Genomic DNA, 24,868 nt, shown 5'->3' with positions numbered 1-24,868 from the left:
GCCAAAGCAATCCTGAGAAACAAAAACCAAGCAGGAGGCATCACTCTCCCAGACTTCAAGAAATACTACAAAGCCACAGTCATCAAAACAGTGTGGTACTGGTATCAAAACAGACAGACAGACCAATGGAACAGAATAGAGAATCTGGAAATAAACCCTGACACCTATGGTCAACTAATCTTTAACAAGGGAGGCAAGAACATAAAATGGGAAAAGGAAAGTCTATTCAGCAAGCATTGCTGGGAAACCTGGACAGCTACATGCAAAGCAATGAAACTAGAACACACCCTCACACCATGCACAAAAATAAACTCCAAATGGCTGAAAGACTTAAATATATGACAGGACACCATCAAACTCCTAGAAGAAAACATAGGCAAAACACTCTCTGACATCAACATTATGAATATTTTCTCAGGTCAGTCCCCCAAAGCAATAGAAATTAGAGCAAAAATAAACCCATGGGACGTCATCAAAGGGACAAGCTTTGGCACAGCAAAGGAAACCCAAAAGAAAACAAAAAGACAACTTACAAAATGGGAAAAAACAGTTTCAAATGATGCAACTGACAAGGGCTTAATCTCTAGAATATATAAACAATTTATACAACCCAACAGCAAAAAAGCCAATCAATCAATGGAAAAATGGGCAAAAGACCTGAATAGACATTTCTCCAAAGAAGATATACAGATGGCCAACAAACACATGAAAAAATGCTCAACATTGCTGATTATAAGAGAAATGCAAATCAAAACTACCATGAGATATCACCTCACACCAGTCAGAATGGCCATCATTAATAAATCCACAAATAACAAGTGCTGGAGGGGCTGTGGAGCAAAGGGAACCCTCCTGCACTGCTGGTGGGAATGTCAACTGGTACAGCCACTATGGAGAACAGTTTGGAGATACCTTAGAAATCTATACATAGAACTTCCATATGACCCCGCAGTCCCACTCTTGGGCATATACCCAGACAAAACTCTACTTAAAAGAGACACGTGCACCCACATGTTCATTGCAGCACTATTCACAATAGCCAGGACATGGAAACAACCTAAATGTCCATCGACAGATGATTGGATTCGGAAGAGGTGGTATATATACACAATGGAATACTACTCAGCCATAAAAAAAGAATGACATAATGCCATTTGCAGCAACATGGATGGAACTAGAGAATCTCATCCTGAGTGAAATGAGTCAGAAAGACAAAGACAAATACCATATGATATCACTTATAACTGGAATCTAATATCCAGCACAAATGAACATCTCCTCAGAAAAGAAAATCATGGACTTGGAGAAGAGACTTGTGGCTGCCTGATGGGAGGGGGAGGCAGTGGGAGGGATCGGTAGCTTGGGCTTATCAGACACAACTTAGAATAGATTTACAAGGAGATCCTGCTGAATAGCATTGAGAACTATGTCTAGATACTCATGTTGCAACAGAAGAAAGGGTGGGGGAAAAACTGTAATTGTAATGTATACATGTAAGGATAACCTGACCCCCTTGCTGTACAGTGGGAAAATAAAAAAAATTATAAAAAAAAAAAGAAAGTGGAAAACCACAGATAAGTAGCTGGATATTTTCTTCTCTGGTCTTATCCTTAAAAGTAACTGAAAATTTCTAAAGGCTAAATCTCATTAATCTATTTTTTTTCTATAGATACCTGTCATAATGCCATAATGCTGAATGTTATTCTATAGGTCCATTTTATGCATATTCCCATAAGAATCCTAAGATTTGGTCTTGAGAAATTTACAAAGATATCAGAGCAATCCCACGTTGCTTGAAACCATTTAAAAGGGCAACTCTTATCTTGAATCCAAGCTTCCTAGCTTTTTCTTTCAGTTTGAAAATAACATCCTTTCTCACCTTATTCCCATCCTTAATAGAGTTCAGATACTACAACATTGCTTCCTAAGATTTGCAGACTGCCACTCTTTACATCATAAAACACCACATTTATTGAATAACTGTGTGTGTACTTCTGCAAGGAAATGGTTTGTTCCTTGAGTCCGGTATCCAAAATCCACCATTATTCTTCTTGAAGTGACAGTAAATTGCTTTTGAATGCAGCTTCTACTCATCCTTTTTATGGATATTGTTAAAAAGCAGCAAATCAAAGAGGAAAACAGGTTAATTTTATGCCAATCATGAAACTTAGTGACAGGTGTTGCCATATGTTGCGACAAGATCTCTTGGCCATGGGTCATCGCTTTGAAAGGAACTAACGAATGGCTTGCAGTGCTGTGAGACACAGAAAGGCCCCTCTGGGATCTCCTGCAAAGATTTCATGACGGGTATGAAATTAACTCATGGCACCACGGTATTTTCCAAACACGACAGCTCCCAGATCAGCTCCCACTTAGCACACTGGGGATTGTGGGGGGAACTTCAACATCTAGTAAGTAATTTCAATGGAATCTCCCATAGGCCCTAAGAAAAACTGTCCCCAGAGATAATGTCTAAAAAGGTTAAAATCATAGAAGGTAGTGGTCAAATATATTCAGTTAAGCAAAGTAACTGTTTTGGACAGTCTTATAATTTTAATTTGCTTCCTGGGTTAATTTCCACAGAGAAGATGAACAAAGTATTCAGTATTATAAATTTTGAAGAGCTCTTTATTTCTTCCTTGAATTAGAACAAGAGTTTCAGTCATGAGTTGAGGAAGTACTGAAGCAACCACGTTTCCTCCCAACACACACACACACACACACACACACACACACACACACTCACTCACATTCATATCTCTGCCACATGAGATAAAACACAAATGCCTACACTGGAAGTAACTTTTATAATTATGTTACAGGCACAGATGTAAAATCTCTCTAAACTGTAGCAATAAAACTTCATTATAGAAAAGATGTTGAAACAAAACATTTGCATTATATAATAAGCCAATGTGTCACTTTATTGACTTCTGAGTCAATTCTCTTTCATACATCAATTACAAATAGCATGTCAAAGATAATAGGAGGAAATGGGCAAATAGAGAATAAGAAGAGTAAGCAAATTTATCATTTAGAAATAAAGCTACCTAAATAAGTTACTTATTCCCTTCAAATTATTAGTATAAAAACAACTTAAGTTCTGAATGGCACTTTTTTGCCTAATTTTCACAGTATATGGTAAGAGAAATAAACCATAGGCTCAGTGACTGCAGTCTGAGGTGCAAGCAATTTTCAGTCCTGAAAAGGATAAAACTAAAATATGGGTATGAATGCAGTAGAGGATGAGAAATTATACAGGACTCAATACTGCTATGTTCAACCAACAGACCAATTAAGTGTGTTGATGTTATGTGTGTATATACATACAGAGACCATTAAATAATGGTCTCTCCTGGTCTCACAATCTGGGCACTAGATACTAATTCTTGGTTCTTTATTTTACTTTTTTTTTTTTTTCCGGCTGCACTCAATGGCCTGTGAAAGTTTCCAAGCCAGGGACCAAACCTGCACCACAGGTATAATTAAAGCCACAGCAATGACAACACCAGATGCTTAACCCACTGAACCACAAGGGAATTCCCAAAACAATTTTGTTTTGTTTTGTTTTTGTTTTTTGTCTTTCTGCCTTTTCTAGGGCCGCTTCCGCAGCATATGGAGGTTCCCAGGCTAGGGGTCCAATTGGAGTTGTAGCCGACGGCCTACGCCAGAGCCATAGCAATGCGGCATCCAAGCCGCCTCTGCAACCTACACCACAGCTCAGGGCAACACCGGATCCTTAACCCACTGAGCAAGGCCAGGGATCGAACCCGCAACCTCATCGTTCCTAGTCAGATTCGTTAACCACTGCGCCACGACGGGAACTCCCCCAAAACAATTTTTTAAAGAACAGTATAGACCAATGATTAAGACTTTTGAGTCCAGTAGGACTTCAACTCCAACTCCTCTGATTACTACTTTTTAAAACATGAATTACTTTCTTAAACTTTCACATTCACAGGTTTTTTTTTTTTTTCATCTGTTGAAAGGGAATAATAGTGTTTTCAAGATTAAATGAGATAAAACATAAAATCCTTAGAAAATTGCTTAGCACATGATATATATTCAATTGATAGCGTTTTTGAATTACTACTACTAATGTTTAAACTTTACACAAGCATCTTTTACATAAGTTTATCTCTACACAAGTGTTCTTTTCAGACTAAGGACAATTCAATAATAACCCCTTTTCAATTTCAGGAAATAAAGATTTCTCATTATAAAATAGTAAGCTTATCAAATTCCCCATTCAACATTCTTATGAATACATAAAAAAATTAGGCTACCAGAAAAAGGCACACACCTTGCCCCTAGGTGTCCACTGTTCCCTGTCTGACAATGTAAACTGTCTGCCAGCTCTTCATAGGAAAACGTGAAAATCTTTCACTGAGGTTGACAAAATTGTGTCATTCTACATAATAACTAAAATAATTCTTAAGGTATGTTTTTTCTGATAGACCCTGGACCTACTCTTGCCATCAGTACATATCAAAAAAAAAAAAAAAACTCAAAGTCATCTGTGGACGTTAAAAGCATCCACAAATAACTACAAAGCAAGTAGGATATTTGTCTCCATTGTGCAATGATGGATTTATTTCCTCAACCTGACGATAGAAATTTGATCAATGAGTAAGTTTTAAAAATAAATTATTTTAAGATAGCAAAATGCATACATAGCATATTAGTATGACAGTAGCTAATGAGTTATGCAGTGAGTAAGAGACAGGCCCAGCCTTACCACTTAAGAGCTCTGTGAACTTGGACAATCACTGATCCCACTGCGCCTTCCCTTAAACTAAAGGGCAGTTTCTTCATTAGCAAATGGGCAGAATAATCCCAACCAGCACATACTGTGTGCACAGTGCCAGGCCAGGCACTGAAGATACAGTGCTGAGTAGGAACAGACTGAAGTCCATGCTAACAGGATGTATGTCTAAATTGCTTAGAAAAGGAAGACATTGCATCTTGTCTCATGAAAATGCTGAGGTTAAGTTCTATGATCCACCTAGAATAAATGAAGGTGCTACAAGAATTATGGTGGTTTAGATAGAAAACATGAGAAATTCAATAAAATATCAATATTTCTTGCACATTAGCAATTCGGTAAATCCCCATATAAATGAAAGGAACATGGGACAAAATACACATTGAAGCAAAATAGACGTGTACTTCCTACACAGGGGGAAGAAAATGTTTATTACAGATGCCTTAGATGCTCCTGAAAATGGTCAAAAAATATTTTATTTAAAATTTGAAAACCATGGTAAGGGTATTTAAAAGCAAACAATGCTTACAATGAAAGGGAGCTATTGGTAGCATGTGTGTTCAGCCAAACTACCTTACAGAAAAATAAATAAATAAATAAACCAAACAATGACTGCACCAGAGAGTTCAATAGCAGTATCTGGGTTTAGAAGGTTAAGGGTTAGTAAACTTGGAAATCAGTTATTTCCACATTTAACTTATTTGAATAGAAAGCTATTGATTCTGCTTATCTCAGGATAGCATTAGTTGGCTTAAGAGCTGTGAATGTTGAATTTGAGCATGGTTTAACCCAGGCAAAGATACTTATATTGGAATAGTAGTATGTCTGAATAATACCCAAAATGTGTCTGTATGAGTGCATGATGTTTTGCAGTCATCAGAAATTCCATGTGATACAGTATTCTGTCCAGATTTATTCTTTCCAAAATGGTAAGGAGTTCCTGTTGTGGCTCAGCAGAAATGAACATGACTAGTATCCATGAGGATGCAGGTTCAGTCCCTGGCCTTGCTTGTTGAGTGGGTTAACAATCCAGCATTGCTACAAGATCCTACATTGCTATGGCTGTGGCATAAGCCGGCAGCTGTAGCTCTGATATGACCCCTAACCTGGGAACTTCCATACGCTGCAGGTGTGGCCTTAAAAAGAAAGAAAAAAAAAGGGGGTAGCCATTAGCCACAGCAGCCATTTATGTTCACATTAACTAAGATGAAATAGAGTTAATAATTTAGTTTCTCAGTCACACTAGTCCATTTCAAGCACTCGATAGCCACATGTGGCAAGAGGCTACCATATTTATTGAATCAGGCAGACAAAGAACATCTCTACCATTGAAGAAAGTTCTATTGAACAGATCTGATGTGGACACTCACTCATTTATTCTCATTCATAATTCATTCTTATTCATCTTGGTTTTTCACACCAAAAATATTTATTAGGTACTGACCATGTAGCACACACAGGGCTAAGCCATGGGAAAAAATGGTTAGCAAATATAGATGTTCTTCCAATTGCCATGGAGCTTACATTCATATGGGGTTAATAGACATTAACTATATAATCACACAAAGATAAAACTGAAAATATGATAAATGCAAAGATGGAGAGGCAAGGTGTACTAGTTTGAAAGAGGAGATTAAACTACCCAGGTAAGATGAATCTGATGAAGTGACCAGTGACTTGAGCTAAGGGAGGCCATGCATGCAGGAGCTAGCTGGGCAAAGAAGGAAGAGAGTGTGGTGAACACAGATAGGTGAGCACATGTAAAGGCTCTGTGGTCAAGACAGCCTGGAGGAAATGCAGAGTGAATGTGAATTAGTGTAGAGAGTTGGGATGTGGATGGGAGTTAGTGTAGAGAGGTGGGATGTGTTCAGAGTTGAGCCTGCAAGTTACTTAGGTTGGTATTCTTGAAGCTTTGTAAACCATTTTGTAAACCAAGCTTCTTTTTACCCAAGACAATCAAAAGTTAAGGAACAGAAAGTAATTTAAAGCAAAAAGATGGTATGACCAAGTTTCTATTTCAGAAAGAATCTCTGGGTGGAGTATGAGGGACTACCATATGCGCAAAAATAGATGAGAACAGTTAGGAAACACATCCGTGCCCTATTACCATCCTGCCACCTGCCACCTCCTGTTTAAACATAGACAATTCTCTTTTAAAACAAGAAGCATTCATATTCATAAGGCTAAAATTTTTGAAAGAAGATATGATAATAGAAAACATGAATCTAGCATCTGACATCTATCTGATCATCTCCTAACACGTGTGACTGCATTCATCCACAGGAGAGGGAAGAGAGAGGAAATAATGTGAATATGCTGAATTTAGCTCCTACTCGTATGGATGAGGCTTAATGCCAAAACAATTAAGGTCTAGAGAGGACCCATCTCCTGAACAAGATTGAAATGAGATGAAAGGGGCTAAGGAGAAAAAGTTTAGAAGTGATAATTGTCTCAAAGGAATTAAAGAACTTTAATACTTATGTTAAAAAGGCGGCCAAATTAAAACAATGATTGAGGTTTTTGGATGAGGAACTCTCCCTTGGCAAACCGACCACTGTCAGAGACTGCAATCATGTCGTCACAGGAGGGGCAAACTCTCTTTGGTCATGAGAAAGCCACAAAGCATATTCTAGCTAATATACTCTCAGCAATACCAGAAAGACTGAAAAATGCACAGAACTTCCATGAAGTGCTTGATTTACCAAGACCACCTCATTGTTCTTAGAATGCCGTGTCAAGCTCTGTCTTTCCTGGGTTCTTTACAACTGCTGTTCCATTCATTCCAATGGCTCCTTCCCACATATTCACACAACTAATCTCTGATCTAAAGTCATGCCTTCAGAGAGGCATTGCTTAGCCATGTTGTTTAAAAGTGGCCCATGTCCCCATTTCTACTTTCCTGAATAGGAAGTATTACCACCTGACACTTGATCATCTCTTCATTGGTTTGGCTGTTTGTTAGTGCCATAGATTAGACTGTAACTCCCATAATGGCAGACATTTGTCTTATTCATCCTTGTATCCCCAGTACTGAATGCCTGGCAATTACATGAGTTCAGTAACTATTTGGTGAACGAATGAGTAAATGAATCAAGTTGGAAATAGGAATCCAAGAGTCAGTCACCTTTGGGAGCATCTTTGGAATGTGTATCACAAAATGTGCTGATTGCTGCCTTAGTCTTCTCCACAACGTTAACAGATCCAGAGCACTTCTAGTCATAAGACCAAAAGTCTTGCTTTAGGCTTCTTCCAATATAAAGTGTCAGGGCTGAAGTTCCCTTCATGGCTCAGCAGTAACAATCCTGACTAGTATCCAAGAGGATGCAGGTTTGATCCCTGGCCTCCCTCAGGGGGTTAAGGATCTGGCATTGCCATGAGCTGCAGTGTACATTACAGACGTGGCTCAGATAAGGTGTTGCTGTGGCTGTGGTGTAGGCTGGCAGCTGCAGCTCTAATTGGATGCCTAGCCTGTCAACTTCTATATGCCATAGTGCAGCCCAAAAAATACAAAAAGTTAAAAAAAATTAAGTGTCATGGCTAATGCACTAACTTACCACATAAGCTACCTGAGGACCTGATCTATGTTTTATTCATCTTCCTATGTCCACAGAGCCAAAAGGCAGTATCTCGTAATGAAAGAAGCTTATGTTTTTGAAAAGGCAAAGAAGACTTGAAATTTATGCATTAAAATTATCTACTACTAAACTTAAGGTTGGGAGAAAGACCATTAAATCCATTGAGAAACAGCCAAGAACAAAATCAACTACAATTTTAAAAAATAAGAAAGCACAACATTGTAAATCAACCATACCTTAAAAAAAAGAAATGAAATGACAAAGAACAGTGTATAGATTGGAATAAAAAACAAAGTTATGAATTGGACACAGGTCTATAACTACCCGTTAAGACTTGGAAAGGTATGGAGACTTGCAAATTTCACCAAGAACAAGTTAAGCAGAGAGGCAAAACAACTACAGCAACAATCAGAAATATATCCTGAGGTTTTGAAAAGAATAAATCTCCCCCCCCAATATTTTTGGCATTGCTACATGTTTTTATTGATGTTGTGTCTGCACCATGCAGAAGTTACCAGGCCAGGGATCAAACCCATGCTATAGCTATAACCAGAGCCATAGCAGTGACAATGCTGGATCCCTGACCCACTGAGCAACGAGGGAACTCGAAGCATGTTTTAAACAAAAGAATCAATATTATTGTAAAGTTAAAAAACAGTGGAAATTAAAAAAAAAATAAGTGTAAGAATTCCATGTATTCAAGGCAACTGTAAAATTAATTTTATGTATGTTATTTAGAAATATAAAACTTTCATGTACCCAATTCCGTTGAAATCCTGCTACACTGCAGAAAATGTCTAGCATATGACTTCACAGTCAGCACTTTACAGAAGTGTTTTATCGCAATGTGATTTTTAATAGTTAGAGATATGACTACCGAATAGAAATGTCACAAAAACATGATCTCCACTTAACATGAAAGACGATTTTTCATCAGAGTGCTTGGAACACAATGCACATATTAAAAGGAAGAGGCACAGTGCTTCCACAACACACAATACTCTTAGCACATTCATCAATGTTCACTTTGATTTCCCTTTCCTTTCTCCATTGCTCCTCTGAATCTATTTGTCAGATAACGTTATCACATATTTCCTGATTTCCAGGGCTCAGCATGAAAATATCAGCCTCTGCAGCTCTGCATCCCTGGCTTTCTAGCTATGCCGATGTGCATTCAAATTTTTAAAATTTTGACAGTTTCTACACCCTCACAAATTCCCTTCATTTCATCTCATGAGAATTTCTACTTGGTAAATATATCAAGTGCACTTCTGTAATCTGTCAACCTCTCTGCTTGTGACTGGCTAGAAATAATCAGTGGGCACAAGGGGTCTAAATTCAGGGAAAATAAAGTAGGAGGCCTCACAGAGTTCTCTAATCCAGCTGTGACTGGTTTATCAATGATTCTCAAACTCGGTTCGAACATTAGCATGAAATGAATTCACTTTTTTTTTTTTCTTCAAACACTGCTTTCAGCACTATTTTGCCAGATTCTCCTTTCCCATCACTCTGTGATATCTTATTCTGTAAGCCTCAAGTCATGCTTTATCACTAAAACTCAGACTGATTCAGAATGCTCCCTCCTTTGCCATTTCTGGCCACAATTATGCTGGAAGGACCTGGGAGGAGGAGACCAATGTGGTTTCTTTTATCTCTCCTCTCTCTCAAGCATCTGTGAATGAGAGCTGACTCTTCTAGCCTGGACCTTTGGTTGTGTGGGCTCCTGCTGAGGCCCTAGCTTCCCCCGTAACTGCATGTCCCAGAGCCTCTTGCTGCTGGTATCAGTGGGCTCTTGGCAGCCCCCTAGGTGAGGTACCAGCAAGACAGCTGGAGCCCAGCTACTTAACACCAAGTTCTGTTTGATAGATGGGGCATTTCAGGCAGCCCTGCTGGGCCCAAAGGTGAAAGCAGGAGCTGCTCACTGGCCCACCCTACCCTCTCTCCTTTGTTTTCTCCTGCTCTGCTCACAGTGACACAGGAACACATCAGGAGAGATCATCACTGATTCAGTTAACAGGGAACAAACCGCCAATCTCCCGTCTTTCAAATACATCAGTCTACACAAATGGAATGTTTAAGTGAACCCCTTCACTTAGCTTTGTAAAGGGACAAGTGCTACAGAGACAGGTGCCTCTTATCACCAACAGGTGCTCTTGTACTGTGGCTAAAACATTTCAAAGAGCCATGCTCACCTTCCTGCCCCCAAATATTCAGGTGCAAAAACTAGTCCACTGAGGTAACAGTTGGGGAAATCTGGTTTCTTTCAACCCTTGGGAAACCCCTGAGTGGTTTATTAGGTTAATCTCTGTCTTCAGCTATGAGTTGGAATTACCCATTTGGGAGCAACAAGGATAAAAATACAAAGTCCCACTCAATGTCCTTTTAACACTTATTACTAGAGAAGCCTAATTTTAGCTAATATTTTGGCCACCACCTGAATCAGTTCTTTGTCTTTCTATGTTCCAGAACATTACAAGAGAAGCAGAGTGAATCGTTTCCTAAAACTAAGTCCCAATAATGGATAGGGGATCTAAATCCAAATCCGCCTAATTCCCAAGATTGTTTTTTGTTTTCTGTGTTAAGCAAAAGTAACATTTACAGATGGCTCTGAATACGTAATTATTGAATTTTGCAACATATACTTATGACATGTATAATAATCTTTAGTGAAGGGGAAGGAACCTGTATAAACAATTCCATCCATTATGAAAGTTAATACAATGTAACTACTGACAGCACAAACCAGTCCTCTTTTAATGTACTCTCCATGCCAGCCACTGCTACAACTTCCAGAAAATCTTATACTTTATTATTCCAAATTAGTATTAGACTCACTGTTGTAAATAAAATATAGCACAGAAGCTTGTGAAATTTAGTGAAAATCTATGTGCAAGGACTTAAATCTATTGAGCATGTGTCGGGGCAAAACATTTAGAGTAAGAATAAACAGAAAACATGACAAAAAAAAACAAATATGAATTGAATAAACTACCAGCTCTGACAGAAAACAAACTCAATCCCACCCCATAGGAAAAAAAAAACAAAAAACACCGTTTTAAAACTGGCCGTCAACAGCAGAGCTGATCAAACTCAAATTTGCATGACAGTATCGATGCAAATGCACTTCTGTGGTAATCATTGGAACTTCTCCTTAAGGAAATGTGCTCAATTTGCTTTTAATTGTTTCTTGGAATTAGTTTACATTTTAAACCTATTTTCTTAACAAAAAGTATCTCTTAAATCATAGGGAGGATATTTGCTGAGAAAAAGTTTCATTACATTTAGAATTTTTTTTGGCTTTATACAAACACTTAATGGAGAAAATCAACATGCATCTGGCCTTGTCTTTGAGATACCCAGAAGAATTTGATTAAGTATTAATGCTGAATTAGTGAAGATCATGAAATATAAAGTGTAAGGTAATTTTAGATTCTCAAAAGAGAAAATTTTACCAATAGAATGCATTTAATTTTAATTTTCTTCAGGCAATACAAACTTTTAAATTATCTTAATATTAAGGTAATAGCCACTAGAAACTTCTCAATAAAAAAAAAAAAATTCTTAGGAAGTTGAATGCAATTTTAAGGAGAACTGAAATATGAAGGATAATAGTAACTGAAATATGAAGATAAAATAGAGGAAAATGAGTAATCCCAGCCTGCCCCAAGGCCTAAACCACCTCATTGTGGTTAATTTGGATTTTATGCAAAGGAAGTTGCCACCAGGGCAAGGAAATAGTCTCATTATATTTGGAGCCAGGAGTCACAAGCGAAATGATAGAAGAAAAAACTTCTTTTTAAGCATAATTTTAAAAAGAGACCTTGCTGCCAAGTTAAACTTGCCTTAACGAAAATGGTATCACTTATTTTTTTCAATTATTCAATAGGCATGCATTTTAATCCTGACGTATACAGTGGAGGAGCACAAAGTAACAAGAGATTAGGATCCTTGCCACTGTGAAATATGAAACACAGACTGGAGGTAAAAGATGAATGCAAGAAACCAGACTCACCAATATGAAAAGTAATGAAGACAAATTATGCTGCTAAATGCTGCGGAGGTACGGACACATGCTTTATCATCAGCCAGCTTCTAGCAGGCTCACTTCCTAGCATTTCAAAGGAGAGAAAGAGATGATTTCCTGGATGTCATCATCTGTTCAGGCTGCTCTAAACACTACCAGAGACTGTGTGACTTATAAACAACAGAAATTTATTTCTCACAGTTTTGGGGCTGGGCAGTCCTCCAAGACGAAGGCGCCGGCAGATTCTGTGTCTGGTAAGAACTCTCTCCGTGGTCCACAAGTAGCTGTCTTCTGGCTGTGTTCCCACAAGTGAACGGAGTGAAAGAGTGCTCCGAGGCTCTTTTATAAAGGCACTGATCCCATTGACAAAGGCTCCACCCTCACCACCTAATTACCTCCTGAAGGCCCCACCCCCTAACACCATCACTATGGATTCAGTTCAACTAAGGAATTTCCAGGGGGACACAGATATTCATTCTGTAGCTTTGGCTCCTCAGATAACCAGGGAAGAGCTCTGAATCATAACTATTGTTTCAATAACTATTGTTACAATATGAAGTGTAAATACCTGTGTCTGCCTTATGCTAGTAGTCCCAAGTGTTGCCTTGGGGATTTAGAGAAGCTCTATCTACACCTGAGAGGTTCAGGGAGCCACATGGTACTCCAGGTGTTCCAGGACTATCCCATTTGCTCTAACTGTATCTGTTCTAAATGAAAATCGAACTGTATCTCATCCTTACTTCTCGATGCAGGAAAACCACATAAGCTCTCTCAGATGGGCTGCCACTGAGGGGGAGCCACGTATGCCACCTGCAAGTGTGCCAACTTTTTTGAGTCAATCAAGACCAAGCAGACTCTATAAAAGCTGTTTGCCTCTCTCCTAAGGGCATAAAAGAATATAGATCAGGAGAGTGTCCCAGAAAGAGAGAACTATTATCACAAGTAATTTTTATATCAGAAAAAGCTATCTTCATGGCAAGAGAGACATCTGATTACCAAACATGTGTTCTTGTTACCTGCCTGTGAATTGTCTTTCACCTCTTTGAAGCCCAGCTCCTCGCCCCTTCTCCTAGCTCAGGATGATATGTAGGCCTCAACTGCCTGACCGTCTGTGAATCTCAGTACAAAGTACAAAGTTAAGTTAGTTTTCCTCCTGTTAACCTTCCTCTTATCAATTTCATTATTAGACCAAAGATCCCAGATGGGAAGGAGGGAAAAGTTCTCCCCCACCCCCATAGCACAAAGCAAGCCTCTACCCTGATGTTACAGGCATCAAAGCTAGAGCTTAAGGAGCTCCTGTCGTGGCTCAGTGGTTAATGAATCCAACTAGGAACCATGAGGTTTTGGGTTCCATCCCTGACCTCGCTCAGTGGGTTAAGGATCTGGCGATGCCACGAGCTGTGGTATAGGTTGCAACTGTGGTGTAGGTTGTAGACCCAGCTCGGATCCCCTGTTGCTGCTGCAGCTCTGGTGTAGGCTGGCAGTTACAGCTCCAATTAGACCCCTAGCCTGGGAACTTTCATATGCCATGGGTGCAGCCCTAGAAAAAGACAGAAAAAAAAAACTAAGGCTTAACATTTTTACAAATAAAGAGCAAGTGTGGTACCAACCTATACCTCAGGGAAAGGGGCTAATTCTCCCCTAATTTCCATCAACTCTAAGACATCCCAAAGAAGCTTACAGTAAAAATAGCCTGTCTGCTGTGCAGAGAGATTCAAGGTCAGCTCCTAGCCCCCTTCTCAGATTTCTGACAGTGCACCTCTCTGATGTAGAAAGGCTAGAGCTGTCCCTGGTACAAACATGCCTTCTTTGGCCATCTACTAGTGTTGTTGCTGTAGGTGCCTATCAGTGCTACCTGGAGGTGCAAAGGAACAGAGGCTTGAGCTGAGCCAGCTGCTCCTGTTGTTTCCACAGCTCCTAGTTAACAGGCCGCAACTAAGCCACATAATTCTTTTAAGTGCAAGAAAGAAGGCTATTTACGTAAACATTTATGCTTAACCCAGGATACAGCACGACGAAGTTGGCCATGGTTACTAACCTTACCACCTTTCATAGACCTTTTCACAACTGCCCCTGAGATTATGATCTGCTCCTAGTGGACAAGGTGACTAGAACCCAGAACCACCCTGCCACCCTTTAAATACCCACTGACCTCTGTCTTTCTCTGCATGGAATCATTTGTTCTTTTGTCTTTTTTCCTTAGAAGGCCTGTTATTTTGACCAAGGTTCGAGAGGCTTCAAGAACTCTGAATACTGAGAAGAAACCTTTCCTTCCAGAAGATTTCTAGAGTGTTTATCCAAATTTACCACCTCATTTTCCATTGCACTGCCACCTTATAGCAACCATCAAGTTTAAGAACCTTAGACTTCCACCTCATTAAACCCTCTGCTTCACTGTGAATACTTAACAGGCTCTGCCATTGTATTCCCCACACCTCTCACACACAGGTTTTGAATGAAGGTGGGGATAATAGATTATTGCAACAGAACTTGAGAAATGTTCCTGGTAGCGGCACCCCTTCTTTCTTTCCACATATCATCCTTCACCTGGGCTTGGGGAGCAGCTTAATCAGAGTCTGCATTTCAACTCAGAAACCCAGTAGATTTTTACTAAAAAAAGTTAATATGAACCTCAATTCCCTATCTATAAAATTAGGATAATAAGAAATCACAGTGATCAGTAAGTCACACTAAAAATATCACAGCAAACAGTGATGTTATACAAATGCTACAGCAAACGTTTAGTGAATGCTTTACAACGTGTTCCAAGAACTCAACTTGTGATTTAATTCATAAACTCTCAGGCAAATATTCCTATTGTCTCCACTGTGGAGTTGAGGTAACTGAAACCAGAAATATTAATGATTTTACAAAGTTTATACAGCTAGCAAGTACAGGAGACTGAACATGAACCTTACCAGTAGTTCCCAATGCTCACTTTCAGCTTCTCTACAAAATCACCCCTCAATTAAATAATGCACATTATGCAAATACCAGACACATACATTGCCTGGCCCAGGGAAATGTGGTAGTAAATGGTTGTCATGGTAACAGTAGCAGCAGCAGTGTACAGTAAACACTAGACAGGTATGATGTTTCCATTACACGGAATAATGCCATCAGTAGTAGATTTACAAAATACTTATCTCATTTACAAAATACATAAAAGACTGTATCTCATTTGGAGTTCTTTCCTAATATCCTAACTGAAGGCCTTTCAAAAATTGCTCAGCCATGAAAGAATGAAATAATGCCATTTGCAGCCACATGGATGAACTTAGAGATTATCATACTAAGTTAGACAATGAAAGCCAAACATCATATGATATCACTTACATGTGGAATCTAAAAAAACAAAAAAAGGGATTCAAATGAACCTATTTGCAGAACAGAAACAGACTCACAGACTTTGAAAACAACTGTGGTTACCAAAGGGGACAGGTGGCAGGGGAGGGAAGGATTGGGGCTTTGGGATTGGCATATGCACACTGAGCTATATGAAATGACTGGCAACAAGGACCTGCTGTATAGCTTGGGGAACTCTACCCAATATTCCGTGATAATCTATATGGGAAAAGAATCTGAAAAAGAATGGATGCGTGTATGTATATAAATAAATCACTTTTTTGTACAGCAGAAATTATTACAACATTGTAAATCAACTATACTTCAATAAAACTTTAAAAAGGGAAAAAAATTGCTTGAGATGATTAATGGGGCAGCAAAGACTGGAAAGGGATGTGTACATAGTGTCGCAGACATCTAATTCACTTAGCACTCCCCTCTCTTATGCAAATGGTCCATTATGAAAAAGGACATAAGCTCATTATGTTCAGAATGACACATTTTTCCTACAAGTCCAAGACTATTTTATTAATCAGAATACCCTTTGTTAAACGAGCGAGGATCACTCATTCTGAGGGTAAGATAATAGCATTTCCCCAATCCTTCCCAATTCTGAGTATCTCAGACAGAAAAGGAATATTTGCCCCTGCAAACTTCAGGGATGGCATATGGAAGGTCCACAGTACGCTTCCACATTATACATAAATGATGCAGGTCGGGGGCTCTATGCTAGTTTAGAGTCCAGAATGATTAGAGATGCAAAGTGCCAGCAAGTTTTTTCTTCCTTGCTCTTTCACAGCATTGTTTTCAAAACTACTTCTACCTAAGTTAATTGTTTATTTGAAAATCTACACTGTTGGAGTTCCCATCCTGGCGCAGTAGTTAACGAATCCGACTAGGAACCATGAGGTTGCAGGTTCGGTCCCTGCCCTTGCTCAGTGGGTTAACGATCCGGCGTTGCCGTGAGCTGTGGTGTAGGTTGCAGACGCGGCTCGGATCCTGCGTTGCTGTGGCTGTGGTGTAGGCCGGTGGTTACAGCTCCGATTGGACCCCTAGCCTGGGAACTTCCATATGCCGCGGGAGCAGCCCAAGAAATAGCAAAAAGACAAAAAAAAAAAGAAAATCTACACTGTTTTATCACTACTGAGTTCTCATTTCCAGTGGAATACAAGTAGGACCTCTACAGGTTCATTTTCAAACTGATTCCTTAGGTGTAGGAAAGACAACAATAAAGGCAGAGGTTATGAACAGTATTACTGACTATGTGGGCTTGTTGTAAAAGCGCATAAAGAAATAACTCACCTTCCCTATTCATGTGGCAAAGAGTTTAGTGCTATTTGAAGAGAGTACATAAAAAGAATCATTCAACTCATTTAACTACTAATTGGTTATCCTTATAGGAAGGTCTGAATAACAGTACCAGAACAAAGCACCCAAGGGAGAAAGAAACTAGAACAAAAAACTAAAGGGCACTTCTGCACATCTATCCTAAAACAGTGATAGTGCAGCCTATCGACAATACCCATCTTAGATAAGCCAACCCCTATCACTTCTCGGCCTTTTCGCTAAGATCAAGTGTAGATAAGCCAACCCCTGGAAAGGAACACACAAGAAAATGTCATTCTTTTTGAATCAATATTAGCACTTTGCACTACTACCATGTGGCACTGGACAGAGATATATTTAAAACAGCCTATGCAACTGTATGCTGCTAAAAACAAAGCAAAAAACTGTAGCATCCTTAAAAATCACTTGATTTCAACATCCACTAACCCAACACAGATGTGGTGAATGCTCTCTATGTTCCAAGATCTGTAAAAATCTAAAAATAATATATATATATATATAAACAATACATTCATAAATCAAAAATAATATAATTCTTGTCTTTGAGAAACTGACTAGATAAATCAATTATGTGATAAATCTTAGCTAGATGTAGAGATTTGGAGCAGTGACAAATGCAAGTGGAAACAAGGGACCTCTTACATCTGTCGAGCACAGTCCATTGCTGTTAAGTTTCCAGTAACAAACGAGCATTTCCTTTCTCTAACATTATTCTTCCTTCAAAGACAAAATAACACACAAGAAGCATGCTACAATGGTACAATGAAGAAGTTGTCAAAATTTAGAACCATGAGAGTATAAATGACAAATTTTCAGTTAAACGTTCAGCAAGTCCATCACATTCTTTTTTTTTTTTTTTTTTTTTTTTCATTAACTACTCCAAGAGCCATAACCTCTTAATGCATCAATACTACCCTGGGGATGAGACTGAATTAGCTCTTTCAAAGGGCGAGGAGTTAATTTGATGAATCACCACAAGTGTCTGGGCACTAGGAGGGACAGAAGCCGGTCAATGGGGCAGCTCATTCCTTTTTCTGAGGACCTTAGCTGCTGAGGCATCTGGATTCTACTTGTGTGCAACTCATTCAGCAGAGAAGTTGACAGAAACAACTTCTCTCCAAATTTCCCTCACTTTGCACCATGTCTTAGACTGAAGAGTATATGGTCTTCATGTTTCAGGGCCATTCTGAATTCTATAGGGATGGATCCTCTTTAAATATCTGAGGTCATAAAAAGCCATCAGTAAGGACTGACAGCTGAGAGCACTTTGCCTGCGCTGAATCAAAGGAGGGGGGCACACTCTGCTCACAACTGTGTTTTGTTTAGCTTTCACAATGAATTTTTGAAGACTTGCATTAACTTCCATTGCTTAAACATTGTTTTAACAACAAAATTCAGATTTATGTCCTTTCACTAAAGATGTAGAAAGTCTGACAAGATAAGCCCTACTCTGGTACCTGACAATTATCTTCCAGAGTTTGAAACCCAAGGGCAATTTCAATTAGACCCTTCAAGCCATAACTTGCTTAATAAATAATATCCCATAACCAGCCTCCACTGACAAAGCTCGTTTTAATTTTTCTTGCAAATTGCACACCCTCCAGGCTTCAGGTGGCTTAGAAAAAACATCGTAAGATGCCTTTAACCACCCCTACAGATAACACCTCTGACTTATGTGTCACTATGGTAACAGTACTTAAGTTGTTTCTCAGGAACAGGGAGCTAGTCTTGCCCATTTCAAAAAAGGTCGAGACCACTGACCATCAGCCGGACCTGGGTGAGTGTCCAATGACATCAGAAAGCCAAAACCTCCATTCTCAGATCATGTTAACCCTGCCATTCTCTGAGCCTAATTTCTGAAGATACCCCTGTGTAGAGCACCAATTACTTCAGTTTTTCTTGCTTCCAACCATTTTTCCCCATACCTAAAACCACCTGGTTTCCTTATTCCATAACTATCCCAAGCCTTTTGCTTTTGAGGAGATGGATTTGGTACTTGTTCTCTCTCCTCGTTTGACTGCCTCTTGAATAACTCCCTTCTCTGCTGCAAACATCTGTGACTCAGCATTTGGCTTGCTGGGTGTTGGGCAAACAAAGCCGGTTCAGCAACAAGCGGAGCTGAGGTTTCCAGTTTTAGAACAGGCTATATTCTCCATTGCACTAGTCCCCACCACTACCTCTCCTGATACCTTAGCCCTTAGCTTCTAAAAGTGTGACTCATGCCTTATAACTACCATAGATCTTGGACGTGAATATATTCAAACTATCAAAACTCTCAAACTAAATTATTGACTAAAAGAACTTATGAAGAATATATATTGTTCAATTTATTTGTATTAAACTATTAAAGACAACTACAGCCCTTCGATGATTATATTTCACAATATTATTTTATTCAAAATTTATTTCCCCTTCTAAATACTGATTTAGCCCTTTTAGAGCTGACCCTTAACTTTGTGACCTCTACTTTAAAATACTTATTCTGTTCTTTGTGTTTCAAATTTGATCCCTATATTAAAAATCAAAGAACCATACACCATATAGTTCTGCGGGGGGTTTTTTGTCTTTTTTCTTTTTTTTTTGAGGGCCGCACCCGCTGCATAAGGAGAGTCCCAGGCTAGGGGTCTAACCAAAGCTGTAGCCGCAGGCCTACACCAGAGCCACAGCCACATGGGATCCGAGTTGCATTTGTGACCTACACCACAGCTCAAGGCAATGCCGGATCCTTAACCCACTGAGCAAGGCTAGGGATGGAACCCTAAAACTCATGGTTCCTAGTTGGATTCGTTTCTGCTGAACCACGACAGAAACTCCAAGAACCATAGAGTTTTTAAGGCTAGAATGTTGCTTCAGTATCATTTGACTCAGATTCATGTATTTTACAGGTAAGAAATAATACATGTGTGATCTTTTCAGGGCACAGAGGCTGTTGAAACAATATTCAAGGATGGAATATGACTTCTTAACCTCAGTTCAACATTCAGTTTTAGTGGCAACTGGCTTTATCGATTCCGTGATGCTTCATGAGGGGGAAATAATACTATTTTCTGAATATAAGAAGTTTCTCCCATTCTCTCCCCCAACTCCCTCCCTTCTTTCTATTTTCTCCTCTTCCTTCACTCTTTCCTTTTCTTCCCTCCCTCCCTTTCTTCCTCTTTACTTTAAAAGGCCCAGTAGGTTACTTAGAGGTAAAATATTAAATAAATGTACACTAAACTCATGTTTCAGTGGATAGCAAGCAATGAGTAATTTTTGTATGCAGTTTTCTTTCCTTATGTTTGTATTGTGCAACCTGGGCCTTCTTTTTGTACAGTGATCATAGGTAAAAACATAGCTCGTATCTGGTCCAGCTAGCAAGGAGGCAGAACTAAGTGACCATACCACTATGGGATTTAACAGCTTAGCTCATCATTCAGATGATTCTCGTTGACTTCTGAAAAACAAATTCAGTACCATTAATTTAATAAGTAAAAAAGGGAACAGACAGAATGGTTTCTCAAACTGTCAGAAACTAGGCTGATTTCCAACAAACTGGTGGTTGCAGAGCTGCTGGGATCTCATGGAAAAGTCTGAGAAAAATAATTACATTTAAAAACCATTTTGGCTTTCCTAATCTTGTTTGTTTCTTATTGCTCTTCTCCCTTATTTTATTAGTAATGAAATTTATAGGAAAACAAGAATGTCTCCTTCCATGGCAAGCTTTTAGGTAGATCTTTTCTTTCTACCATCCAATGTGTTGAATTTTTGAGATAAACATTTTGAACAATTTCCAAAAACTACGCCCAAGTGTCACTGAGGTAACTTTAAAAAATGGCCTACCTGTCTTGTCTGGTTTGGTAAGCTACAGTCCTATACATGTATAGATCTTTTACTGGCAGGATAATGTGATGAAGAAGTAGGAGTGAATTCTCAAGCTATGGTGGCATCATAGTGAAAACAGGATTTTAATAAGTTCCTCCTACTTTAAATAATAAATGTACTTTATAGCAAGTGTGATGATTTGGAAAGTAGTGATTCCCAAATTGATCAGTAATCTTCAAATAACTTAAAATTTAAGATGGAAATTATTTTCTTTCTTTCTTTTTTTCTTTTTACAGCCACACCCATGGCATATGGAAGTTCTCAGATTATGGGTTGAACTGGAGCTGCAGCTGAGGCCCTTCAAAGGAAGTGACAAGCCATGACACTATTTTTATAACTTTTTTTTTTTTTTTTTTAAGTCCACAACTGCGGCATATGGAAGATTCTGGGCTAGGGGTAGAATTAGAGCTGCAGCTGTAGGCCAACCCCAAAGTCACAGTAACAGCAACATAGGATCCAAGATGCATGTGCAGCCTACACCACAGCTTGCAGCAACACCTGATCCTTAACCCCTTTGGAGACCAGGGATAGAAGCCATATCCCCAAAGACAGTACTGAGTTCTTAACCCAGTGAGCCACAAAGGAAACTCCTTGAAATGGTTATTTCTAATGATTTGATACAGACATATGTATTCTTGTAAGCATGTAAAAGAGAATGGACTTTTTTTCAAAAATTTACTTCTTATATTTTAAATATTTCAAAAATTTACTTATTATATTTTATTTTCAGTTTTAGAGTACTGAACATTGTGTGCACTCCTACAAAAACAGTAGTGCTCAAACTTTAGAATACAGATGAATTATCAGAATCTTGGGCCCTACAGCCAGAAATTCTAATTCAGCAGGTACAAAGGTGGGGCTCAGGAAACTACACATGTAATTTACTCATTTATTCAATTATTCATTTAACAAAATCTTATGACAATGATGATGCTCTATGCTTGGTACTTGGTACTATGGATACAGTGGTGAAAAACAAAGTCCCTGATTTCATAAATTTTTTAATGCATAAATAAAAAGATAATAGAATGCTTGGTAGCAGTAAGATCATGAATAGAAATCAAGTAGCATAAAGCAAGAGCAAGCAATGACGGATGAGAGAGCAAGATGGGCTATTTAGGCAAGGCCTCTCAGAGAGGATGTTGCTATTATAACAGGCTCAAGGACCAAAACCGGAAAAAAACACCCTTTAAACATGCTAAGGGACACTAAAACTGATATCTTGATTCACAGTTTAAACATGGTATGAGGTATTTCCCATGTCTCCAAATTTCTACTTTCTCTTGGTTTGCTCATATTGTGCAGTTGCCAAAATTTTGGTAATCCTAGTTTATAGTAAAAGAAGTACTATATCTAGAATAAAGAATGTGGTCATCACACTTGTTCCCCTCAAGGAATACATGGAAACTTTTACCCAGGTCTAAGGGATTCACTTTAAAACGGATTCAGGAGTTCCCGTCGTGGCCCAGTGGAAACAAATCTGACTAGTATTCATGAGGACGCAGGTTCGATCCCTGGCCTCGCTCAGTGGGTTAAGAATCCGGCACTGCTGTGAGCTGTGGTGCAGACTGCAGACTCTGCTCGGATCTGGCATTGCTGTGGCTATAGTGTAGACCAATGGCTACAGCTTGTATTTGACTCCTAGCTTGGGAACCTCCATATGCCGTGGGTACAGCCCTAAACGACAAAAAAAAAAAAAAAAAAGTGGATTCACACAAACAGCTTATTCAGAGGTAAGCTCCCCAAATGGGAGGTGAGACTGACACCACCTCCTGGAAAGAAAACTTGAAGGAGTCAGGGATGTTTTTCTGGGAAAAGAGGTGACTCAAGTGAGATATGAAGCCTTTCTTCAAACATCTGAGGGTCATAGAAAAGGAATGAGATTGTGTTTTCTACAGGACTCATAGGGAAGAATGGGGAGAAACAAATGAAAATTCCTGGGAGAGAAATCTGAGGCTCATATAATCATAACTCCAGGTTGGGAGTTACACGAACTTGGATTTGGGAACCTTAGAAAGGAGACTCCGTATCAGGGGAGTAGAGTTGAAATTGTTGACCCTCTGTGGGAATGGAAATGCAAACCCCTCAAGACCCTCAAAGAGTGGGTGAATGAAAGGACAGGGAGGTCCCCCTGACTAAGAGAACCTATGACGCATGAATCAGAATCCTATGACTCAGAGCAGTAGGACTGATGGCCCCATGAAACAATAGTCCCTCTTACTCTCACAGGCCTCTTGAACCAGAAGGCATGCTGGTGCTGCCTGGACAGATAGCCATGTGGGAAGAACTGAACAAAGTTGATGCACTTGACCTTTGAAAGGGCCCTGCATGTCCTTTCAGGGCCTGCTCTCTCCTTCTGGGGCCTCCCTCTCCCAGCATCTATCATCATCTCCAGAGTAGCCCCCACAGACACACAAATGCATCCCCAGAACATGCTGCCTCTTTCAGCACCACTCAGGCTAGTGGATCTCCTAAACATTAACAGAATGTACAAGTTCAGTGTTTCTCAACCCATTCAAGTCATATGTTCATGATTTTTTTTCATATGTATGCATTACTTGCACTTATTTTTTTTATTAAAGTATAGTTGATTTACAATGTTGAGCAAATTTCTGCTGTTCAGCAAAGTGACCCAGTCAAACATATATATACATTCCCTTTCTTATATTATCTTCTATCATGGTCTATCCCAAGAGACTCAATATAGTTCCCTGTGTGCGGTACAGTAGGACCTCATGCTTATCCATTCTAAATGTAATAGTTTACATCTACTAACCCCAAACTTATTTTTAATTGACTTACTTTTCTATTTAGACTAAACATCCTAAGATAATATGTTCTCTAACTACTATAAAATGAGAAATCAGTACCACATCACATAAAAATAAACACACTGAAACCTAAACAATTAAATTCTAAGCAGACTTTGTGACCAGCTGAACGTTGGATTTTGAAGTCTGGACTCTCTGTAATCATGCTAGCACACAACAAGGTTTTGACCTAATCTAAAGTACCAAAAGAGAATTAAAAAGGAAAAATGTTTGCTTTAAATGTTTATTGTTTACTTTTATTTAGTTTTAGATTATCTGTGATTATTTCGTACATCATCAGTGGTACTCATCCCATAACTTATCAAAGCTAATGTCCTTATATTAGAGGTGACAGGAAGCCTTTACCCATCAAGTTACCCAGGTGGATGAAACTTTAAAGAATAATGAATTATAGACTCCCAGGCACCAGGGAACAACTACGGAGATGTCCCCAATCACCTATGTATTAAGTTCCGCTGAAACTGGAATTTCCATGTACAGACAACAAGGCAGGACTCAGTTCTTGCTTCTAACATAGTTCCTTTTTGCCTAGATTCCACGGCTGGCAATACAAGGTGGCCAGTCCAAATTATTCACTCATTCAATCATTCAAAAAAATACACTGAGCAACTACTGTATGGCAACTGCTCTTCTAGGCACTGGGAACATAGCACTTCAAAGATGAAAGTACCTGCCCTCACCTCCAAATTTATATGGGAATTTTATGGGGACAGGATAGCTATTACACATCTCTAAGTCAGGGTTTCTTAACCTTAATGCGAATGACATTTGGGGCAGAACAGTAATAATAATAATTACTATTATCGATAGGAGGCTTTTCTGTGCATTGTAGAATGTTTAGCAGCAACCCCATTTTCCACCCCCGTTCCAAGGTGTAACAACCAAAAATGTCTCCAGACATTACTGAATGTCCCCAGAAGGGCAAAATCACCCCTGGTTGAAAACCACTACTCTGAGTAAGACCTTTTTCCCCACATCCAAAGCTGCCTTGTAAACTCCAGGGAGTATCACTCATTTGCATTCTATATGAAGTTCTTCCTCAGAGGTGAATAACATCTGTACATCACTTGAAAGGAGAAGCTCTCCTTTGCTGTCTGACAGGTGAAATTACATGCTCTGG

At 39.1% G+C, this 24,868-nt stretch overlaps 1 protein-coding gene across 50 annotated transcripts in view; it reads right to left on the bottom strand.

The window, feature by feature from the left end:
• CHL1 (cell adhesion molecule L1 like) overlaps positions 1-24,868 on the bottom strand; it is a 229,453-nt gene that overhangs the window by 138,644 nt on the left and 65,941 nt on the right. For 4 of the 50 annotated variants that reach the window (XM_013981903.3, XM_084989074.1, XM_084989085.1 and 1 more), the window contains exons 1-2: positions 12,564-12,702; positions 12,353-12,448 (exon numbers count right to left, since the gene is read on the bottom strand). The exons of 42 other annotated variants lie outside the window; for them this stretch is intronic. The gene's annotated coding sequence lies outside the window, so the exon portion shown is untranslated. Of the gene's footprint in view, positions 1-12,352; positions 12,533-12,563; positions 12,729-24,868 lie in introns of those variants that run through there. 4 more of the 50 variants (XM_084989069.1, XM_084989086.1, XM_021069264.2 and 1 more) reach the window with 3 other exon arrangements.

Source organism: Sus scrofa, chromosome 13 (assembly GCF_054392235.1).
Source record: "Sus scrofa isolate SSC_HxYL_T2T_F1_AM1 chromosome 13, Sscrofa_HxYL_maternal_Yorkshire_Landrace_v2.0, whole genome shotgun sequence".
Taxonomy (NCBI): domain Eukaryota; kingdom Metazoa; phylum Chordata; class Mammalia; order Artiodactyla; family Suidae; genus Sus; species Sus scrofa.
Note: the sequence above shows the minus strand (reverse complement) of the source record. Positions and strands in the feature narration are given on the sequence as shown.